The sequence below is a fragment of the Dama dama genome, chromosome 18 (assembly GCF_033118175.1).
Source record: "Dama dama isolate Ldn47 chromosome 18, ASM3311817v1, whole genome shotgun sequence".
NCBI lineage: Eukaryota > Metazoa > Chordata > Mammalia > Artiodactyla > Cervidae > Dama > Dama dama.
Window position 1 is genome coordinate 80,263,306 of NC_083698.1, and position 22,930 is coordinate 80,286,235.

The following is a 22,930-nucleotide window of genomic DNA, read 5'->3' on the forward strand; positions in this document are numbered from 1 at the left end:
CATGGACAGCAACTCACCAGGCTCCTCTGTCCATGAAATTCACTAGGCAAGAACACTGCAGTGGGTTGTCATTTCCTTCTCCCCCAAATAATAGAAACAGAAGCAATAAATACACTAGGAAAAAATAGAACAGAATTACTGATGAAGTTCTTGCAGGAAAGAATTTTTTTGATACAATTGAAACAGTAAATAAATTATTGATACACATTTTCCTAAATTAACATTCATCACTTCTTTAAGATTAAAAGAAAAGTAGACAGAAGGTGGGAAGAAAAAAATTATACAACAGTATGAGAGGCTTAAGTGTGCTTTCCTGGTGACTCAGTGGTAAAGAACCCACCTGCCAATGCAGGAGTTTGATCCCTGGGTTGGGAAGATCCCCTGGAAAGGGAAATGGCAACCTACTCCAGTATTCTTGCCTGGAGAATCCCCAGGACAAAGAAACCTGGTGGGCTACAGTCCATAGAATCGCAGAGTCAGACACAGCTGATGCAATTTAGCATAGCACATTACAACTCACCAAATTGAATACTTAAAATTGGTGGCTTTTACTGCTTGTAAGTTATATTTCAATAAAGCTGATTAAAAATGAGAGAAGGAATGGTGATGATAAATATGTATCATCTTGCTAACTTAAATTGTTGGATTTAATTTCATTAAGAGTAATGGGATCAACTCTGTGTGATAGAATGAATACTAATATTGTTTAGTAGTTTACCTATTCATTGTGTTGTTCTATTTCTGCATCTCAAGGCAAGAAATATGAACCCAAGTATTTTACTTTTCCCAGCACTTCTTTTAGGGATTGTTTTAATTGTTACTATTTAAGGAGAATAGAAAGGAGAAAACATAAAGGATGAGTTGCAAAAGGCTATATTTAGATTCTATAGATACACACATGAAATGCCACTAAAATATCTATGAGGTAAGAAACAGACTATAAATCACTAAGAGAAAATAAGAACAGATAAATATTTTAAAGCAACAAAAAACAAAATAGGTGACCACAGGACATCTTGATTGAGAGCTCGTTTGTTCCTGTCCTCTGAAGGCCAGGGCTGAGGGAAGGAGATGCTGTTATAGAATTAAGTTCATTATCTACACAAACATGATGTAGAACATTTTCATTGACACTCAAATTGCTCTATTCTTCCTGCAGTCAAAGAAATTCCTGAGTTTTCCTGAATGTGATATAAATATAATCATGACTATACAGTGATAATGAGCTTAAGCTCATTGAGGATCTACATATCTATCCAGACATCACTTCCCTGTCTTACAGTACATATTCTGAATGGTCATACATAGCAAAATGTTGCTGAAAAAATCAGCAGAACACCATATTGATTCTTTGACTCTAGAATAAGAGCTATTGTAGTAGCAAAGACCCAGGTGTCACTAAACTTCCCTTGCCAATATTTCCGCATGGTACAGCGGTGGAAACATCCTATGAATCGATTGGTCCTACCATATAACATCTAGAAGCTGCCAATTAATAGTGACCAACTGGCCTCTGAGAGGTGCAAATCAGATGTGTTAAAGATGACATTCTGCAAAAGCAACACAGTTCTTCAGGGTGAGAATAGCTCTTATACCAATGCCAGTTTTGTGGTACTGTGTCCCCAAAAGGTATTACACATGGGTTCAGTAACCACATGGTAGGGAAAAAAGTAGGAATGGTGATACTTAATGCACCTAATTAGACCCATTCTGAGAATGTGTGCATTTCATCCCCCAATTTTTATATAAAAAGTGAGTTCCTTAGTAAATTGTCTAGTAGTACAATTTCAATCTGTTATACTCTATCTGCTTTTTGTTAGACTGCTGAAGTAAATGTGGCTATGAAGAGAATCATCCTCTTGGCATTTTTAGATCATTTGAAGGTTGTACCACCTGAGACTTTACACTTGTAATATGATCCCATAATTTCCTTATTCTGGTGGGGTTTAAGTTTCCTCGTGCAGAAAATTTTAAACTAGATATTAGTGGTGATTTTAAAACTATGATTTTAATGAAAGTTTTATTCCCTGAGTTGCACTGAAATATTCAGACTCTTGATCCAAACCATTTCTGTTTGTTTTTGTTTCTTTACAAAGAGAAGAAGCTAATAAATACAATGTGCTCAATTTTGTTTTCATCCCCTAATATTCTTGCCTTCAAAACATTAGCATTCGGTTCTTCTGCCTACTTTATCATTAGATACAGTGTTGCCTGACCTGCAAAAATTGTTCCCATGATCATCACATAAATGTACTACATCAGTAACTCATGATGTAGTATATTCTTTAAGGAACACTGTGACCTCCAGACTCTACCTCATGATAAGTTTTGAGGACAACTAAAACTCATGATCATCAAAATCTTTTCCAGCTTTAAATTTTAATAAGCATCTGCCATCTGTTTCTTCTTTCACATGTTCTTATATCATCTGCTAGTGCTGCCAGTGTTATAGCCTGGAGGGCTATAGTCCACAGGGTCTCAAAGAATCAAATATAACTGAAGCAACTTAACACACACGCACACACACACACAGAGTGTTATTAGTTCCCTTAATATAATGGCTGAAGAATTCTGTATATTTGTTTGTGGGAATCATAATACAAAGTGCCTATATGAATAAGTCACTCATTGACTCATTATCCTAATCAACAGTTTTCTAGACACTGGGACCTTTTTGTATAGAAATACAGGAAAAAATTTCTTCCTTATATTCAGCAAAGTATCTAGTATCATTTGTGTTTGTGTTTGGATTGAGGTTTTCAGAAAGAAGCCTTTATGAGATTTACTGAGAAAATTATTATAATAGATTACCTTATCTATGAACATATACATGTGCGTGATAAGTCGCTTCAGTAGAGTCTGACTCTTTGCGACCCCATGGAGACATTGCCAGGCTCCCTGTCCATGGGAATTTTCCAGGCAAGAATAGTGAAGTGGGTTGTCATGCCCTCCTCTAGGGACTCTTCCCTACCTAGAGATCAAACCTGTGTCTCTTAGCCTCCTGCCGCTGCATTGACCAACAGGTTCTTTGGCATTAGCACAACCTGGGAAGCCCTCATAATTATATATGTGTATATATATATATACAGTTCAGTAACTCAGTTATGCCTGACTCTGGGACCCCATGAACTGAAGCATGCCAGGCTTCCCGGTCCTTCACCTTCTCCCAGAGCCTGCTCAAACTCATGTCCATTGAGTTGGTGACGCCATCCAACCATCTTGTCCTCTGCTGTCCTCTCCTCTCCTGCCTTCAATCTTCTCCAGCATTAGGGTCTTTTCCAATGAGTTGACTCTTCTCATCAGGTGACCAAAGTACTGGACAGCTTTAGCATCAGTCCTTTCAATGAATATTCAGGACTGATTTCCTTTAGGTTGGACTGGTTTGATCTCCTTGCAGTCCAAGGGACTCACAAGAGTCTTCTCCAGCACCACAGTTTGAAAGTATCAATTCTTTGGTGCTTGATCTTCTTTATGGTCCAACTCTCACTTAGCTTTCAAAGAGCTGAATAGATTTCTCTTAATCATAAAAGAAAATGAGCTCAGGGTTGAAGAAGCATAGAAAACTTATGCTGAGGAAGAAATTCTAAGAATTATATGACCCAGATAAAGTAGTAAATTATAAAAAATAAATCTTCTATAATATCATTTGCTATCTCTAAAGCACATCTAATCATATATAAATTTTATTTATTTGCTCATGTCCACATGTTATATATGCATGCCATGTACACTGAGTCCTCAGTTCTACATGAGCATAAAGCACCATCCAGGAGAGTATTTTAAAGCAGCACTGAATAAGCATTTAGCTTTGTTGTTGTTTTATCACTCAGTCGTGTCTGACACTTTGAGACCCCATGGACTGCATGCAACATGCAAGGCTTCCCTGTCCTTCCTGGAGCTTGCTCAAACTCATGTCCATTGAGTTGATGATACCATACCACCATCTCATCCTCTGTCATCCCCTTCTCCTCCTACCTTCTGTCTTTCTCAGCATCAGGGTCTTTTCCAATGAGATGGCATTTAGGCTAGGAAATTATTTTTATGTTGTTATAGCCACGCTTTCCGGGAAACAGACTCACTCAGAAGGACAAAGCAGATAGTGGAGTGCAGTTTATTACACCGGCGGGCCCAAGGCAGAGTCTCCTCTTAGCCAAGGACCCCGACCAGCATTTGTGAAAATCTTTTATACCCCATGTGTACGATGTGTACGTGTCCAAACCCACCACCTACCCCATGTGTACGTGTTATGTGTTCAAACAGTCAATAATCAATAAGCCCGCAGTTACATTCCAAACAGTTAATAACCGATAAGCCTGTGCTTACATTCTGATAGATAGTGTCCGGAGGCAGGGGTGATTAGTGTCTGTTTTCTCTTAGGTGATGAGTAACCTGGATGTGATCTTCAAGATTCCCCTGTCCGGAGGGGGTCTTATCCTTCCATTGTCGTTCCCACAGGCACTAGGCAGAGAGTTCAGAGTCCACTGGAGAGGTGGCCTAGCACGATCAGCACAGACAGGCCTGAGATGGAGTCCAGGCCCTATGAATTCCTTCTTCAATGTGGCAATGGAACAGATTTTTATCAAAAAGTTATATCTAACTACTAGTTTAGTACTATGCACAGTATAGAAATACCAGGTCAAATCAAAACTAGGGTTCCTGTGTGCTCTCTTCAACCTTCTTTATTCATCCCAGTCATGCCCTGGTCTGCAAATGGTATGAACCCTGAGTAGTCTTATTATTGTTCCAAGTGTCACGGTTTGCACTTTAATTTTTTCCACACTAAGGCCAATTTTTGAGGTCAGTTCTTAATGTTTTTTTGTCCTATGTGTTGTTGATGTTGTTGTTCAGTTGCCCAGCTGTGTCCAACTCTCTGTGACCCCATGGAGTGCAGCACATCAGGCCTCCCTGTCCCTCACCATCTCCTGGAATTTGCCCAAGTTCATGATCATTGCATCAGTGATACCGTCCAGCTGTCTCATCCTCTGACACCCTCTTATTCTTCTGCCCTCAATCTTTCCTAGCGTCAGGGACTTTTCCAATGAGTAATCTGTGTACATCAAAAGACCAAAATACTGCAGCTTCAGGTTTAGCATCAGTCCCTCCGTGAATATTCAGGGTTGATCTCCCTTACGATTGACTGGTTGATCTCCTTGCTGTCCAAGGGACTGTCAGCAGTCTTCTCCCGTACCACAGTTTGAAGGCATCAATTCTTTGGCCTTCTGCCTTCTTGACAGTACAGCTCTCACAACCATATGTGACCACTGGGAAGACCATAGCCTTGACTATACAGACCTTTGTCTATCTATGTGTGGTGGTGGTGACCTAGTCACTAAGTCACGTCCAACTCTTGTGATCCTGTGGGCTGTAGCCTGACAGCCTCCTCTGTCCATGGAATTCTCAAGGCAAGGATACTGGAGTGGGTTGCCATTTCCTTCTCCAGGGGATCTCCCTGACCCAGGAATCGAACCTGGGCCTCCTGCATTTCAGGCAGATGATTTACCAACTGAGCTATGAGGGAAGCCCCTATTGAGAGGGTAACAGGAAGGAAGGCCAGGGGTCTCCAAATGGAGGAAAGAGGCTGCAAGTGCCAGACATTTTTATCTCTCTTAAGCGGCAGGAAGAAACAAACCAGCGATATGTTTTTCCTTCTCTATACAAATTTGAAAGGAGGTTTCTCTTAAAATGCTGTGTTGCCTTGACACCTGGTCTCACCTAAAGCTAACTACTCTCAAACCTTGAGTTAACCAACACATTTCTTTTTCTTATGGAAATGTTGTCTTAAGCTATGTTAATGTACCCCAGACTCTATCTTCAAGTTGGTTCCACCAAGCCAAAGGGCCTAACTTACTTATTCAGGTATTGTTCCCCTAATCTATGTAAACGAAACTATTTGTTGGTATTCTGCCCTTCTACAAGATTCAAGTCAATCGTTTTATGGCCAGGGATGAATTATCTGGTGCCATTCTAAATTTTATGACATACCTTTCTTTTCATTAACAGACTGTGAGTGACTATATAACATACAGCTAAAGACTAGGAGGGGGGTACTCTTTTGCCCCCTTCTGATGCCTATGTCAGAAGCTTTCTCTATCTCCTTCATACTTTAATAAAACTTTATTACACAAAAGCTCTGAGCGATCCAGCCTCGCCTCTGGCCCCGGATTGAATTCGTCTCCTCTGGAGGCCAATAATCCCGCGTCTTATCGTTCAGCAACAACCTTTCACTATCTATGTGTAGTCTTTTAATTTTATTTACTTGAAGAGTATTTGTACTCATTCTACTCATTCAGAAGCATGGTGCATCACACATTATTCATCTCAGTGTATCTAAGTGGCAACTAGATGTGAACATAGAGATTAAAGAAGAGATTTAAAACCAAGATTTTAAGGAGCCTGCATGTTTGTTTCATTTGTTGCAAAGATAACACCTCTGCTAAACACTTTCTCCATGTAATTTTTTTTTCATGTAGTTGTTGTGATGTGGCCCTGAACAAGATACTCTCTAATACATGTGTGCATACTCAGTCCTGTCTGACTCTTTGTGACCACATGGACTGTAGCCTTTCAGGCTCCTCTGTCCATGAGATTTCCAAACAAGAATACTGAAGTGGGTTGCCATTTTCTTCATCAGGGGATCTTCCTGATACAGATAATCCCTAATAGAGGGAAAGCTAGCTAGACAGTAACACATTCAATGAATGGCTGGCATAGTCTGCTCCGTCCGCTCTCCTCTATTTTCAAGTTATAGCTGAGTCTCTTCTACAAATTGCAAGCAATCACATCATCGCTCTGAGTTTAACTCCCAGGTACCCCTAAGATTCTGAGTGATCATAACTGATCCTACTCAAAGGCACAGATCATCAGGTCTTCATTCTCCACAACAATTGTCACCAGACCGAGTCAGCACATGTGCTTCAGCCTTTGCCTGAAACCACAGAAGTTCCTCGAGCTGAGTGAAGGCAAACAGTGGAGCACTTTCTAAATATGTTCATAGTAGCTTGGCTTAGCATTTTCTTCCAATTTTCACATAATTTTCTCCCTTAGTAACCTCAAATCACAGCTAGGATATGCACCATGCCCCAGATCAAAGAATAAGCAGAGCACGGTACACTTCTCAAATAACCCCATCATTACACAAGCAATTTTTTCTCAGTCTCCATTTGGGAAAATCCTTTCACCTTCTTCAGATCTTTGGCAGGGTGAAAGTAGAGCCTAATAATAGTATTAAGGAGGGCAAAAAATCAATCTGCATGCATGCATATAATTAAAATTTAAAGTGACCCTAGTGTTTTCTTCAAAAACAATGAGGTGTAAAGCCTTATAATTATCCAAAATGAGAGTTTATCACTGTCAGTTTCACTAAATCAATGAAATGCTGGAAATTATTTCCTCACACAGGATCTGAAACATGTAAATGCATGGCCAAATCATCAAATACCAGCATCTTTCCATCTACCAATTTCATATGTGCATGTGCATGTGTGTGTCTGTATTTCTGAATAATATGGATGATATTGAACCTCTCTATTCCTTCCTTAATTTAGCAAACATTTTCAAGTCCCTACATGGCATCATATAATGCACTATATGAGAGGAGTAAAAGGATGACTAAGAAGATAATCCTTATTCTAATGAAACTTACAGTCTCAAGGGAGAGATACTAATTTAAATGTAAAATAGCTCTGATGAGTGCTCTGAAGGAAATATTCAGGGTTCAGTAAATGTCTATAAGAGGACACTTGATCTCATTTGAGGGGTTAGACAGGCTTCACAGAGGAAGTGATATGTCTATTGAAATTTGAAGAATAATTTGGAGTTAAGTAGACAAAGAGGCGGAAAGCTTTTAATACGTAGATAGTATCAAGTGGAAGAACCAAGGGGTGTAAGGAGCATGGCATTTTTCAAAGCAAGTGTGGGCAAAATGCATGTTCAAGGAAGTCAAGTACGTCAAGGAAGTGAAAGGTGTGAACCTAAAGGGATGAGAAGAAGCCAAAACATGCAGAACGCAGAAACATAAATATGATCACCTCAAAACTTGTCCTCCCTCTCAGAAACTTATTCCCACTCCCATGCGATGCAAACCATAGGCACACAGTCTATTGTATCTCATGTGCACCCTCTTGTTTATATGTTGCTTGTAAAATATTACCTATTTCTGACTTATGCAGATTGTATCATGATAACAACTCTTTCTCTTTTTCACCTTTCATTTATCATTCAGCTTCATTTTTAAACCCATGAATATTGCTATATGTATGTTTCATCTTCTCCTAGATACAGCTTAAAGGAATATTATGAAGTGCATTTCAAATATTTCATCTGCACCCTCTATTTTAAGATGAATACTTCACTTTATCATCCTAATACCATAATTATGATTTATTAAATAGTCTTGTATAGGTCCCACCATTAATATGTGTAACATATTTCTTTATAGACAAAATAGATTCCCAGATAATAGAATGTGGTAAATTGCAAAACTGGCCACAAATTCTCCCTCCTATATGTAAATAATTGATATTGTTCTCCAACCCTTGAATCTTTGCTGGCCTTGTGACTTGCTTAGATCAATGGAACAATAACAAATGTGATGCAAGCTAATACTTTTAAAATATTTGCATATCAGGGCTTGATCTATTGATGTTTTGGACACTTTGCCATATGAGCAAGCCAAAACTAGCCCTTATGGGTTATGAGAGATATATGGTCTAGTCACCAGAGTCACCCCAGCTGGCAGCATGCCACCTTGCAGATGCCAGGCAGAATAAATGACCCTCAAGTGATTGTAGATTCATGAGTGAGCCCAGCTAAGGTTACCAAAGAAAATTCCCAACTGAGTTCAGTTCAATTATGAATAAAATAAAGATGCTGTTTTGAGCCATTGTTTTCTCAAAATTATTTGTAATGCAACAATAGATAACTGATACAAAAATAGAAACCTGAAAATGGAATGCCACTGTAAGAAAAGCCTAAACTATGGGTGGAAGCAGAAGATGAGGTGAGGAAACATCTAAAGTGTACTGGGAATGTGGCAGTCCATGGTGCACAGTAGTAGAGCAGGTAAATATAACACCCACAGTAATCTGGAAATTAGGAAATGTGCCTAGTTGTAGAACTATACAACATGATTTCTATGCAGAAAATTTGCAATCTCAGTTGGATTCCTTTTGCTGTCTGTATTAAGGTACAGGAGAATGATGAATTAAACCAGGGTTTCTTGACCTCAGCACTGCTGATATTTGGGATGATAAGTCTTTGTTGTGGGGAGTACCTTGTTCGTGTTTATCAGGATACCTGGTCTCAGCCCATCCTTTGAGATGGGGCAATATTAGTACATGTATATTTTGTTTGCTTTTGTTGTTCAGTCATGTCCAACTCTTGGTGACCCCGTGGACTGCAGCACACCAGGCCTCCCTGTCCATCACCAACTGCCAGAGCTTGCTTAAACTCATGTCCATCAAGTTGGTGGTGCCATCCAACCATCTCATCCTCTGTCATCCCCTTCTCCTCCTGCCTTCAATCTTCCCCAGCATCAGGATCTTTTCCAATGGGTCAGCTCTTCGCATCAAGTGCCCAAAGTATTGGAGTTTCAGCTTCAACATCAGTCCCTAAATGAATATTCAGGATTGATTGCTAAGAAGATTAAGTGAAATGGGATGTGTAAAGGATGTAGAATAGAGACTAACACAAAGTAAGATATTAATATTTATCTTATTTTTTTATTTTATGGATAAGTATTTGCAAGATTGTCCAAGCCAAAGAATAATTCAAAGCTTGTCTAAACAGGGAAAATGATTGATTGTGTTGCTTGTGTTGTTGGGGACAGATGCAGCAAGTGTGAACAAATCGAAATTACTGTTCATCCTTTGTTCTGAGAGTCTTAGAGCATTTAAGAGTTAAGTCAAATAAATCTGAGTAACAGATTCTAAGGTAATGAATGTAAGACTACGAAAGTATTTTTTATCATTTTATTCTAGATGGCAAAACATATGTTACTGAAATAACTATTATTTTAAAACAAAACTGGTTTAGAACTATATCTCAAGTTATTCTGAATTTTCACAAATAGAGTTCTAACTTGAAGATTATTTTCATGTCTCCCAACTGTATCAACTATGAATTAATGTCATACTGTCCTCAGGGTCTATTTTTCCTCAACAAGCTTTTAAAAGCCTGTCTGTATTAATCAAGACAAACAGAGCAAAGAACAAAGGACTTTGAAAGATATTCAATGAATATTTTATATTTATATTCTTAGTGAAGCTTAAAAGTTTATCACTGAAATATTATTAAAATAATGTTAAAGAATATTATTTGTTTTAATCAAGCAATTTAGAAAAATTTGTCTGAAACCCAATAATAAACATCTCCAAACCTGATTAAGTAAACTGAATGAAACAAGAATTTTCTCCTCTAGAGACTGTTGAAATCTCATTCACAGGAACCTAATATTGACGAACATATTAAAATGAAAGTGTGTAACAGAAGGAAATAAATAATAAAAGGAATAAGAAAAGGAAAAAATAAGATTATTGTAAACAATAAGAAAAATGGGAACAGGAAGACAAGTAGTGGAAACAGGAAGAATAATAAGAAAAAGAATAGAAGCAGGAAGAAAAGAAAGGCAAACAACTCTTGGAAATTGTCTGGGAGTTGTTTGCTATTGAAAGTTGTTTCTGTGAAACTGACCTTCTCATAGAATGCTGCCATTGAAAGACTTTTGAATCAGAATTAAAGATAACATTCAATTATAAGGGATTCTAAATTTATTAAGGTCCCTAAAAATGCTTATTCATGTCACATAAAAATGTATCAGGAAGAATGAGTAGATCTCTAGCCCAAACTCTGACAAGTTCACATTTAAGTGTCCTCAGTAGGGACAGCACAAACATAAATTCTGCCAAAGAAATATGTTGACAGATTGTGTATAAAGTATTTTATTTTACATAGAAAATGTATGTTTGAAAATAATATATTAGTATTTCATGTTATTTTCAATTTTACTTTGATTTACTTTGTAAGTACATTATAACAAATGGTATAGAACATAACACTGCAACTATAGAGAACAAGGTGTCTTCCAGGACACCTTAACTTAGTCTGTTGGTACAGGTATAAACCAATTTTATGTCAAAGTCTATGTGGGTCCATGTGTGTGTGGGTGTGGGTGTATGCACTGAAGGTAATGTTGATCTACTCGTTTCTTTCCTTTCTTCAGCTAATATTTTTGAGTCCCTATACCGAATCAAACAACAAACTATATGAGAAGGATAAAATGACAAAAAGAATGTTTTAAATTCCATATATATGTGTTAGTATACTGTATTGGTGTTTTTCTTTCTGGCTTACTTCACTCTGTATAATGGGCTCCAGTTTCATCCACCTCATTAGAACTGATTCAAATGAATTCATTTTAATGGCTGAGTAATATTCCATTGTGTATATGTACCACAGCTTTCTTAACCCTATATGCAAGACAGAAAAAGAGACACAGATGTATAGAACAGACTTTTGGACTCTGTGGGAGAAGGCGAGGGTGGGATGATCTGAGAGAACAGCATTGAAACATGTATATTATCAAGTGTGAAACAGATCGCCAGTCCAGGTTGGACGCATGAGACAAGTGCTCGGGGCTGGTGCACTGGGATGACCCAGAGGGATGGGATGGAGAGGGAGGTGGGAGGGGGTTTCAGGATGGGCAACACATGTAAATCCATGGCTGATTCATGTCAATGTATGGCAAAAACCACTACAATATTGTAAAGTAATTAGCCTCCAACTAATAAAAATAATTGGGAGAAAAAAAAGAATATTTTAATATAATAAACTTTACAGTTTGGGGGAAGAGAGGGATATTAATTTAGACGCAATATAAGAATAATTAGAAGTGCCGTGAAGAAAATATGCAGGGTTTCATGAGAGTCTGAATAAGAGTACATGACCTAGTGTGAAGAGGTATTGAAGATAGAAAGGAATGACATTTTAGTAGTGCTCGAAGAGTTAGGAGTTAATCGGCAAGGAAGTGGCATACAATGGTGGGAAAGACCAGGGATGTAAGGGTCACAGCAATTTTGTGGGCCTGAAAGAATGTCAGTGTGGCTAAATGCAGGTACATGGTACAGAAGGATGAAGGGACTATACTGAGTGGAATTGCACTCACTGCTAGGCAATGATTTGTAAACAACTTGCATCTTAAAGTGATTGAGTCTACTCATACGTGATCCAGTGCATGTCTCTACTTATTAAAGTCTTTATAATTCCTTTGTTTTTAACACATGAAACTTAAAGACATTTTGCCAGATCTAGCCCTAATGATTTAATGTTTCTTAACACTATTATCAAAGGCATACATTTTATGTAAATTTCCATTGCATTGTTACAATATAGAAGTAAAAATTAATTCTTACATGCAGATATTGTTTCCAGCAGCCTTGCTAAATAATTTAATTTGTGAAGTGATACCTAATATGGATATTATTTATCTTTTATGAATTGTCTATTCTTGTGTTTTGTTGTTTTAATTATAATGCCAGTAACTTGTCATGGAATGGATACAATTGGAGGATCTGTCATACCAGAACATCTTCCCCACTGCCTTAGGGCATTCAATCTACAAATCCAGTCTCCCCAGTTGAGATGAGTCTGTGAGCCCTGGCAAGAGTCCTTAGAAAGAACAGCTGGTCCTAGATTTTAGTTGGTAGGCTTACTTATGATGCCCAAGATTTTTTCCAAATATAAACTAAACAGAGAACTTAACATTTATCTAGAAACCTATTGTATTGCAAAGAGTTCTAGAAAATTTCTTATACTCAACTAAAATAGGAAAAAGAATCTTAAGTCTAAATGGGAAAAGCTTTGATTGAATTAACTAGCTGCATTAATTTTTTCTCCCACTTTATGGTTTAAAACTTAAAATGCAGTGGTGTTTTAAATTGCCATAGAAATTTGACACTGAATACTCCAGCTCCAGAGAGAAAATAAAAATAGGTTTTGATTTTTTTTAGAAAGCGCTAATGACTGTTATTGTCCAATAAGATTATGACTTACTAGCTAAATATAATTATTTAGTATGAAACCTAAAGCTTGTTACATGTAGACAAAAATCTAAATGTTTTACAATGTGATTTCTTTTCTTATTAACCCAACTCATTGAGACTAATAGAAGTGTTCATCAACTAGCACTGAAAGTTAAGGGTTCTTTTAAACTCAAGATGCACATGAAACCTACTATTTTATTTTATCATTGTTATTATTTAAACCTTAATTATAGCAGATCTTGCTGGCAGCATTTTATTACAGGCACAGTTTTTCAGGAGTTTATGACTCAATGGTTTGAATTCACATTAGAACAAAACAGTGCACAAAACTGCCAGCCTGTATTTAATTTGCTTTCTAAAAAAAAATTAAATGAGTAAGGTATTTTAAACACAACTTATACAGAAATAAATAAGTATATAAATTAATTCACATTTTTCAAAGGTCCATATTTTATTGACATAGAAAATGAAACAAGTTAATTTTAAAATATGAATTTTTCATACTTAAATGTCTTCAGTTGCAGTCTTATGTAACTGAATTATAAATCATTGTAATTAGTATGATTATTAATGGTAATTCTAAAAATACTATTTTGCACAATACTATATCCCTAACATACGTTTAAAAGGATATTACATAGACACTAGTAGAATCATTGTTCATCAGAAACACTTGAGATCTGTAAATTAGTGTAAACCTGAAAGTGCCTTGTAATTTTGTAAATAAAAACATTGGTTAAATATACTGAGAGCATTGCCTATAAATTGTTTTTAAGAATCATGTTTTCTGCTGTGTGAAAATAAGCCCCATTTATTGATATAATATTTTCTTTTTACTGTGGCTTAAAAATGTGGCAGAATAATTAGGGAAAATATAGACCCTCATTATTGTGAAATAGAATATAGTATAATACATATGACTGTGATGCCTTACACAGGATAATAATCATTGATGGTATTAGAGTCTTACTCACAAAGTGTGACTAGGTTGCCACTGCAATATACACCTACAAATAAACGGACTATCTTTTTTTTTTAAGGCAGAATTCTTTAAAAAGATCAATAAAATTGATACATTTTTAGGAAGTCTGACCAAAACAAAAGAATGAGAGAGAGAATACATAAATTACTAACATGAGGAATAAAATAGAGTATATTAGTATAGACAGTGCAGAAATCAAAAGGATACTAAGAAATTAGTAACTAAATCTAGATTTCAAAATTGGACAATCAGATAAAATTGACAAATTCCTTGAAAATCACAGACTAACACAAATCATCCAATATAAAATAGATAATTTTATGGCCTTGTAACTACTGACATTGAAATCATAATTTTAAAGACACCAGTCCAGGTTGGATGCATGAGACAAGTGCTCGGGGCTGGTGCACTGGGATGACCCAGAGGGATGGAGTAGGGAGGGAGGTGGGAGGGGGATTCAGGATGGGGAACACATATAAATCCATGGCTGACTCATGTCAATGTATGGCAAAAACCACTACAATATTGTAAAGTAATTAGCCTCCAACTAATAAAAAATAAAGAAAAAATATATATATAAGAATTAGGGAACTGAATTGTTCCCTTCAAATGGCTAATTTTTCTGTATGAATTTCATCTAAATAAATTATTTTAATATAAAAAAATAAATAAAGACTTCTCAAAAAGAAATCTTTTGACCCTAGTGATTCACTGGAGAATTCAACCAAATTTTTCTAAAGGAATTAACAACCAATTCTCTACTAAAGAAAAAAACTGTTTGGCTACCAATTCTATAAATTGAGAATTACCCTGACTTCAAAACCAGATAAAATAAATGCAAGACAACATACACTTCCCCCAACTCTCCAAATCTATAGACCAATATCCTTCATGGATATAGATACAAAGTCTATGTAAAATATTAACAAATAGAATTCAATGATGCATAATATTATGCACCATGACCAAATAGGGATTATTCCAGGGATACGGACTAGTTCATGCCAAATAGATGGGGAAACAATGTAAATAGTGACAGATGTTATTTTTTTGGACTTCAAAATCACTGCAGATGGTGACTGCAGCCATGTAATTAAAACACTCTTGCTCCTTGAAAGACAAGCTATGACCAACCTAGACAGCATATTAAAGAGTGGAGACATTACTTTGCCAACAAAGGTCCATCTAGTCAAAGCTATGGTTTTTCCAGTAGTCATGTATGGATGTGAGAGTTGGACTATAAAGAAAACTGAGCACTGAAGAATTGATGCTTTTGAACTGTGGTGTTGGAGAAGACTCTTGTGAGTCCCTTGGACTGCAAGGAGATTGAACCAGTCCATCCTAAAGGAAATCAGTCCTGAATATTCATTGGAAGGACTGATGCTGAAGCTGAAACTCCAAAACTTTGGCCACCTGATGTGAAGAACTGACTGATTGGAAAAGGCCCTGAAAGTGGGAAAGATTGAAGGCAGGAGGAGAAGGGGACGACAGAGGATGAGATGGTTGGATGGCATCACTGTCTTGATGGACCTGAGTTTGAGCAAGCTCCAGGAAGTTGGTGATTGACAGGGAAGCCTGGCGTGTTGCAATCCATGGGATTGTAAAGAGTCAGACACGACTGAGCGACTGAACTGACTGAACAGTGAAGACATAGACATCAAAATTAATAATGCACTGCCAGTCACAATTACTCAAAATATGAAATTCAGGGGTGTAAATCTTTTTTAAAAAATGTTCAAGATGTCTCTGCTGAAAGCTATAAAACATTAATTAAAGAAATCAGAGAGATTGATAAACCTTACTTATGGATTGGAAGACTCAGCAGAATAAAGATGTCAATTCTCACATTCAGGATTAATACAACTCATCAAAATACAGGCAAGAAATATTATAAATATAAAAACATTATTCTAAAAGAATGAAAAGATAAAGGAACAAAATGCTGAAGTAATTTGGAAAAGTGGGATAAAGCATTCTATCCAATTTCTACACTTTCATAGGTATAATACTCAAGTTGTTCAATCGCTAAGTCATGTCCTACTCTTGGTGACCCCATGGACTGTAGCATGCCAGGCTTGCCTGTACTTCACTGTCTCCTGGAAGTTGCTCAAATTCATGTCCATTGAGTCAGCGTCCTCAAAATTGTGTATGTACACATAACTCAATAAATTATAATAGTATAAAAAAATCCAGAAATGAACCTGCAGAAGTATGGACACCTAATAAATTTATCATTTTGATAGATGTGCAAAAGCACTTCAATGTAGAAAAAGGTGATGACGGGGGATTAGATGGTTGGATGGTATCCACTGACTTGATGGACATGAATTTGAACAAGCTCCAGGATTTGGTGATGGACAGGGAAGCCTGAGGTGCTGCACTCCTTGGGGTCACAGAGTCAGACACAACTGAGCGATTGAACTGTATTGTAAGAACACCAGATTTGTCAACAATTGGTCAACAATATTGGAAAATTATATCCATAGGCTAAATAAATAAATAAAATAACTTGCCTTATCACACTTTATTCAAAAATTAACTCAAAGTGGATCGTAGATTTAAATATATGAAATATATATATATATATGTATAAATTTAAAATGCAAAGCAAAAAAAAACTTTGAAAGATAAAATAGTAGAAAAGCTTGAGATTCTGGGGCTTGGTGAAGAGTTCTTAATCATTACACCAGAAGCACAATAAAGTAAAATAATTGACAAGGGGGAGTGCTTCATTACATCAAAGATTTATTCTTTGAAAAACCTTATTAAAAAGATTTAAAGACAAGGTATCAAGCAGGAAAAAATATTTTCAAACCACAACTGTGACAATAGGAATCATATCTAGAATATGTAAAGAATTCTCAAAACTTGAGTATGAAAATCAAACAAGTCCAAATAGAAAATGGGAAAAAAGACATAAAGAGGTATTTTTCAAATAAGTATATGCCGAAGTATATTAAACATGTGATAAGCTTTCCAAGATCATTCACTTAAATGCAACTTAAGGCAATGATGAGATATCATCACACACCTATTGCAACAGCTACTAATATTTTAAAGAAAACAAAACACTGACAATACTAAATGCTACTGAGGATTCAGATAAACTGCCATCTCATACATGGCTGGTGAGATGCAAGTCAAATGATACAGCCAAGCTAGAAAACATTTTGACAGTTTATTTTAAAAGCTAAACATATACTTACCTTATAACCCAATAACTGGGCTCCTGGGTTTTTATCCCAGAGAAATGAAAATCTATGTCCACACAAATACTTGTACATGATTGTTCATAGCAATTTTATTTGCAATAGCCAAAAAGTAGAAAGACCAAAATATCTCTCAATAAGTGAAGTTAAAAATAATGGCCCCACACCCATACCATGCTGCTGCTGCTGCTGCTACAAAGTCACTTCAGTCGTGTCCAACTCTGTGAGACCCCATAGGTGGCAGCCCACCAGGCTCCTCCGTCCCTGGGATTCTCCAGGCAAGAACACTGGAGTGGGTTGCCATTTCCTTCTCCAACACATGCATGCATGCTAAGTCGCTTCAGTTGTGTCCGACTCTATGCGACCCTACTACTAATAAATAACAAGTAGTTATCTCTTAATACATGCAACAACTTGGAAGGTACTATGCTGAGTAGAAAAAGCTGATCTCAGAAGTTACTAGCATATAATTTTGTTTATATAACATTCTGGAAATGACAAAATTATAGATTTGAAAAATATATTAGGGCTTGTCAGCTATAAGGAAAGGTCAGCCGGGTATAAGTTTGTTTATAAAAGAATATATCATGAGGGAGATTCTTGTGTCATGGAATAGTCTTGTGCCTATGTTGTGATATTGGTTATTCATATCTACATATGTGACCATGGCATAGAATTATACATATACATTCTATCAATGTTAAATTTCTTATTTAGATATTGTACTGCAACAAGTAAGATGTACACACTGGGGGAAACTGGGTGAGGAATACAAGAGTCTTTTCTGTATTATCTTTGCAACTTCTTTTGAGTATATAATTATTTTCAAATTAAAGAGCAAACAATAAAATTTAATACAGAAAGAAAAACAAGTAAACCTGAAAAACTTTAACACAACTTGAAACATAACTACAGTGCATTTTCAGAGAAATCCATGAGGTTTAGAGCAGCTGAATAGTTAAATAAGCTATCAGATCTGAGAACTTTATTTTTATTTTTTTTTTTTTCAGATCTGAGAACTTTAAAGGACTATTTTCCAAGCATTTGTTTTGGAACTTTATATAATTATAAATCATTATTTTGGATTCTATGTTAGATCCTATTACTACAGAAAAACTATCAGTTGACCTTATAACAATTACAACTGAAAATGCACCAGTATTTTCAAATTTATTACTGAAATATTTTTTTGTGAGAACTTCTCAGGTGGTTCAGGGGTGAAGAATCTGCCTACCAAGCAGGAGATGCGAGTTCAATCCCTGAATCAGGAAGATTCCCTCGAGAAGGAAATGACAACCCACTTCTGTATTCTTGCCTGGAAATCCCATGGACAGAGCCTGGCGGGCTACAATCCATGGAGTCACAAGAATGATAGACATAATTTAGCTAATAAACAACAACAAAATTTTTAAAATAAATTTAAGCAGATCATAGCCAAAATTAAGTACTGTATTTTCCTTTGGAAAATCAAATCACATTTGCAACAATTTAATCAATATTTGAAAATTTTACATGTACATGAAGTCAAAATGATCAATAAGCCATAATCAGAACATATCTATAAATATATTAACTCAAAGGTTAAAAGTCATAACACACTCAAGACAACACAGATGTTTCAGTAAAAATGCAACATCCATCATAAAAAGTGGCGAGATTTCTAGTATCTGTGAATATGCATACAGATAGGAGCTTTGCAACATTGCCAGGCATTGTGTGACAGCTGGTCTTAGCAGAATGCAGAATAAAAACTTTAGTTAAATTTAAGAATGCACTATTTTTTTTAGGAAATGATTGTCAACTGTCTGTAATGCTAATAAGTTTCTTAGGAGATTAATAGTAATTCTCTTACTAAAAGGGAACATCTGTGAGGTTTCATACCAATGATTGTGACAACCAAAGCCATAATTTACATCGCTACATAAGGTCTCAGTTCTTTTGCGATATGTTCTTCCGGCCTCTCTCAAGGGCAACCTATCTTAGGATCCTTCACATGTGATGGGCTTTTGTATTATACTTTGGAGGCTTAGCTACTGGTGATGTTACAGAAGTGAAAACTGAAGAGGGGGCTCTTGTTTCATCAGGCAGAATTGAGGAATGGAAGAAAGGGTTTTCCTTCATTTCTTATCACCTGGTTTTTTAGTCTTTTAAATGCTTATTCAGGAAGCACAATGTATATGAAAAATAACAACAATGACAGTAAAAATAATAATAATGACTTAAAATAGAGCTCTTACCATGTGCCAGCACTCATCCCTTTGAAGAAATAATCATTACTCTTACTTCTTCAACAAATGTGCGACACCTTATCACCTAGCAAATGTATTATGTAAAATGCGTAATTATGAAAACAGTCACAAGAGTTAATATTTCTGTCCCTTATTTTCCTTACTTACAAAATTAAAAAGTAAGAGTAATGATTATTTCTGTAAACTTCTCTTGTGTTGTTTATTGATGAGCTTCCTGTTATCAGAATTTTATGGAGTTAAACATGACATTTAAAGAGGATTTATAGATCCCCCACTACAATCCTGGGGTTACTATCAAAACTAGGACTTCAAATTATCTTGGATTTTTCAGGTCCTCAGACACCAATTCCAGAGTGAAGCCTTACTTAAAATTTTGCATTCTTAGTGAAGGATGTATTTTCCCCTCAACCTTAAGATTTATGACATAAAGTATAATTAGATTTCAGTGTATGGAATGGATATTTTTGGTTGTTCATACTTACATCGAAAGTTTTGACAAGGATAGGGTTATGTATTATGTGTGGCTCTCCTTGCTGGCTCCTCAGCTGGTAAAGAATCTACCTGCAATGAGGGAGACGTGGATTCAATCTCTGGGTTGGGCAGATACCCTGCAGAAGGGATCGGCTACCCATTCCAGTATTCTGTCCTGGAGAATTCCATGGACTGTATGGTCCAAGGGATCACGAAGAGTCGGACACGACTGAGCGACTCACTTTCACAGGCCAAGATATACAACTTGCATGTCCATTAACATCAGAAATTATGCCTATCACTCTGTATTTTAGGATTCAGCTGTGTCATTTACTTTTCTGCATGTTTAGTGTTTTAAATAGTTATTATAATTCACATGGCATATTATATAATACATGTGATGTATACATATTATGTAATAATGATATTCCTGTGACAGGCTGTGATTTTGGAATGATTTTCTCTCTTAAATCTGAAAATTCATTTATGATGTCTTTGTAAACACTTACATGAATTTCTATAACTATCTGGAAAATAAAACTACCAAAAAAGTCCAGTAGAAATTTATATGATATGATCTGATAAAAGTTTGATTACATGTGTATTCTGAGCATTTTCTCCACTTTGATGATTTGCCTTCTTTCTTAGTACCCTTTGACTATCACTTCATTTAAAGCCCTCTCTTCCTAAGGATTAGAATGTAAGCCTATTCTCAAAAACAGGGAACAGTTGTTCTATTTACTATTGCTCTCTGAGACCAATTTATTCCTTGTTTTCTAACATCCAATAGAAATTTAACTCTATCTCTAAAAATGAATCTCTATGTCTAAAAATGAATCATTCTAAAAATGTGCTTATACTGTCAAACTTTTGTTTAGTGATAACTACTAAAATCCTGACTTTGTGAAGAGCTAATAATTTAAGATAATTGTGAACTTTAACTTCTGGCTATAAGTGAATAAATATTCTAGTTAAAGAAAATTTAAGCATGTAGTTAATAATTTAATGCAAGTATATAAATATGAATTAAAGATTTCAAATATATATTTAAATATAAAATGATAAAATTATGATGAATGAACTTAAATATGGTTATTCATCAAAATAAAAGATATACTGTTAGTAATATTTTTTCATTTTATATATAAAGTGTTTATTTAAAAATGACAATTTCTAATAAAGTTCATAAGAAAATCTAATAGACTAAATCAGTAATGGAATACAAAGTTATATTTATTGAAATAATGCCAATGGAAATTTTAGAAATAATTTTGTTAAAAGAGTAATTCATCATTAGTGTGATGTTTAGACCTATTGACATCATTAGGAATGACTTCATGGATTCCCCAGAGCTTCTTAGTGTTACTCTTTGACAGTTGCTTAAAAGTAGAGACATCAAGGTCTGCCAGTTATTTTCTAAGGAGACAGAGAGTACTAATGCATATCGAATTTGCTTAAAGGAACAGAGGATTGGTACAAGTCTCAAAATTCAACAGTGAAATCCTACAAGAAAAAAATTGTTTCAGAACAGGAGTTAATTGATATAATTATTTATAGTACAACAAAATAAGACACATTAAGGAGAATTGATGTTTTTGAACTGTGGTGTTGGAGAAGACTCTTGAGAGTCCCTTGGACTGCAAGGAGATCCAACCAGTCCATTCTAAAGGAGATTAGTCCTGGGTGTTCATTGGAAGGACTGATGCTGAAGCTGAAACTCCAGTACTTTGGCTACCTCATGCGAAGAGCTGACTCATTGGAAAAGACCCTGATGCTGGGAGGGATTGGGGGCAGGAGGAGAAGGGGACAACAGAGGATGAGATGGCTGGATGGCATCTCCGACTCGATGGACATGAGTTTGAGTAAACTCTGGGAGTTGGTGATGGACAGGGACGCCAGGCATGCTGCAATTCATGGGGTCACAAAGGGTCGGACACGACTGAGCAATGCAACTGAACTGAAATGAAGGAGAATTAATGCATTATACTTTTCACTGAATATGTCAAATAACTACAATAGGTACAAATTTAGCATATCATGTTCTCCTGTTGTGGAGCTGGATTACAGCATTAACTGGAATCAAATTGGTGGGCTTTTCTGAGTGATTCTGAAATTTCATTTGATAATTAACAATAAAATAAAAGCAAAATCCATGATTACCAATAATTATATTTAGCCTATGTTATCATTTATCAGTTCAATCCCTTGCCCTGTTCGTTCCTCTTTTAAATGAAATTTCATTGAAGTACAGGTGACAGACCATATTAAGTTTCAGAGACACAGCAGAGTGATTCGTGGAGAGTTTTTATCATAAATAGATGTTGAATCTTATCAAATGCTTTCTCTTCATGTATATAGATGGTCATATGATTTTTATCCTTTATTTTGTTAATGATCTGTATCATATGGATTGATTTGTGCATATTGAATGACTCTTGCATCCTGGGACAAATCCTACTTGATCTCAGACTATGATCCCTTTGATGCATTATTGAATTTGATTTGGTAGTATTTTCTTGAAGACTCTTGTATCCATGTTCATCCATAATATTGATCTGTAATTTTCCTTTTTTGTGTGGTGTCTTTGTCTATTTGGTAACAAGGTGATGTTGGTCTAGTAGAATAAGTTTGGAAACTTTCCCCCATCTTCAATTTTTTGGGATAGATTGAGAAAAGATAGTTGACTCTTTTTAATGTTTTGTAGAATTCACCTGTGAAGCCATCTGGTCCTGGACTTTATTAGGCATTTTTGGTTACTGATTCAACGTCATACTAGTGATTGTTCTGTTCAGATTTTTTATTTTTCTTCTTGGTTCAGTCTTGGAAGACTGTATGTTTCTAGGAACTTGTCCATTTCTTCTACCTTGTCCAATTTGTTAGCATATAATAGAATTTCTTAAGATCATTTTCATTTCTTTGGTTGGTTGTAATTTCTCCTCTTTTATTTCTGATTTTATTTATTTGGGTACTCTTTCTTTTTTT

At 35.9% G+C, this 22,930-nt stretch overlaps 1 non-coding gene across 1 annotated transcript; it reads right to left on the minus strand.

Moving 5' to 3' along the window:
* Nucleotides 1-5,445: 5,445 nt before the first annotated feature.
* On the minus strand, nt 5,446-5,518 carry TRNAF-GAA (transfer RNA phenylalanine (anticodon GAA)). Its single transcript has one exon. It is a non-coding gene; the product is annotated as a tRNA-Phe (tRNA).
* Nucleotides 5,519-22,930: the final 17,412 nt, after the last annotated feature.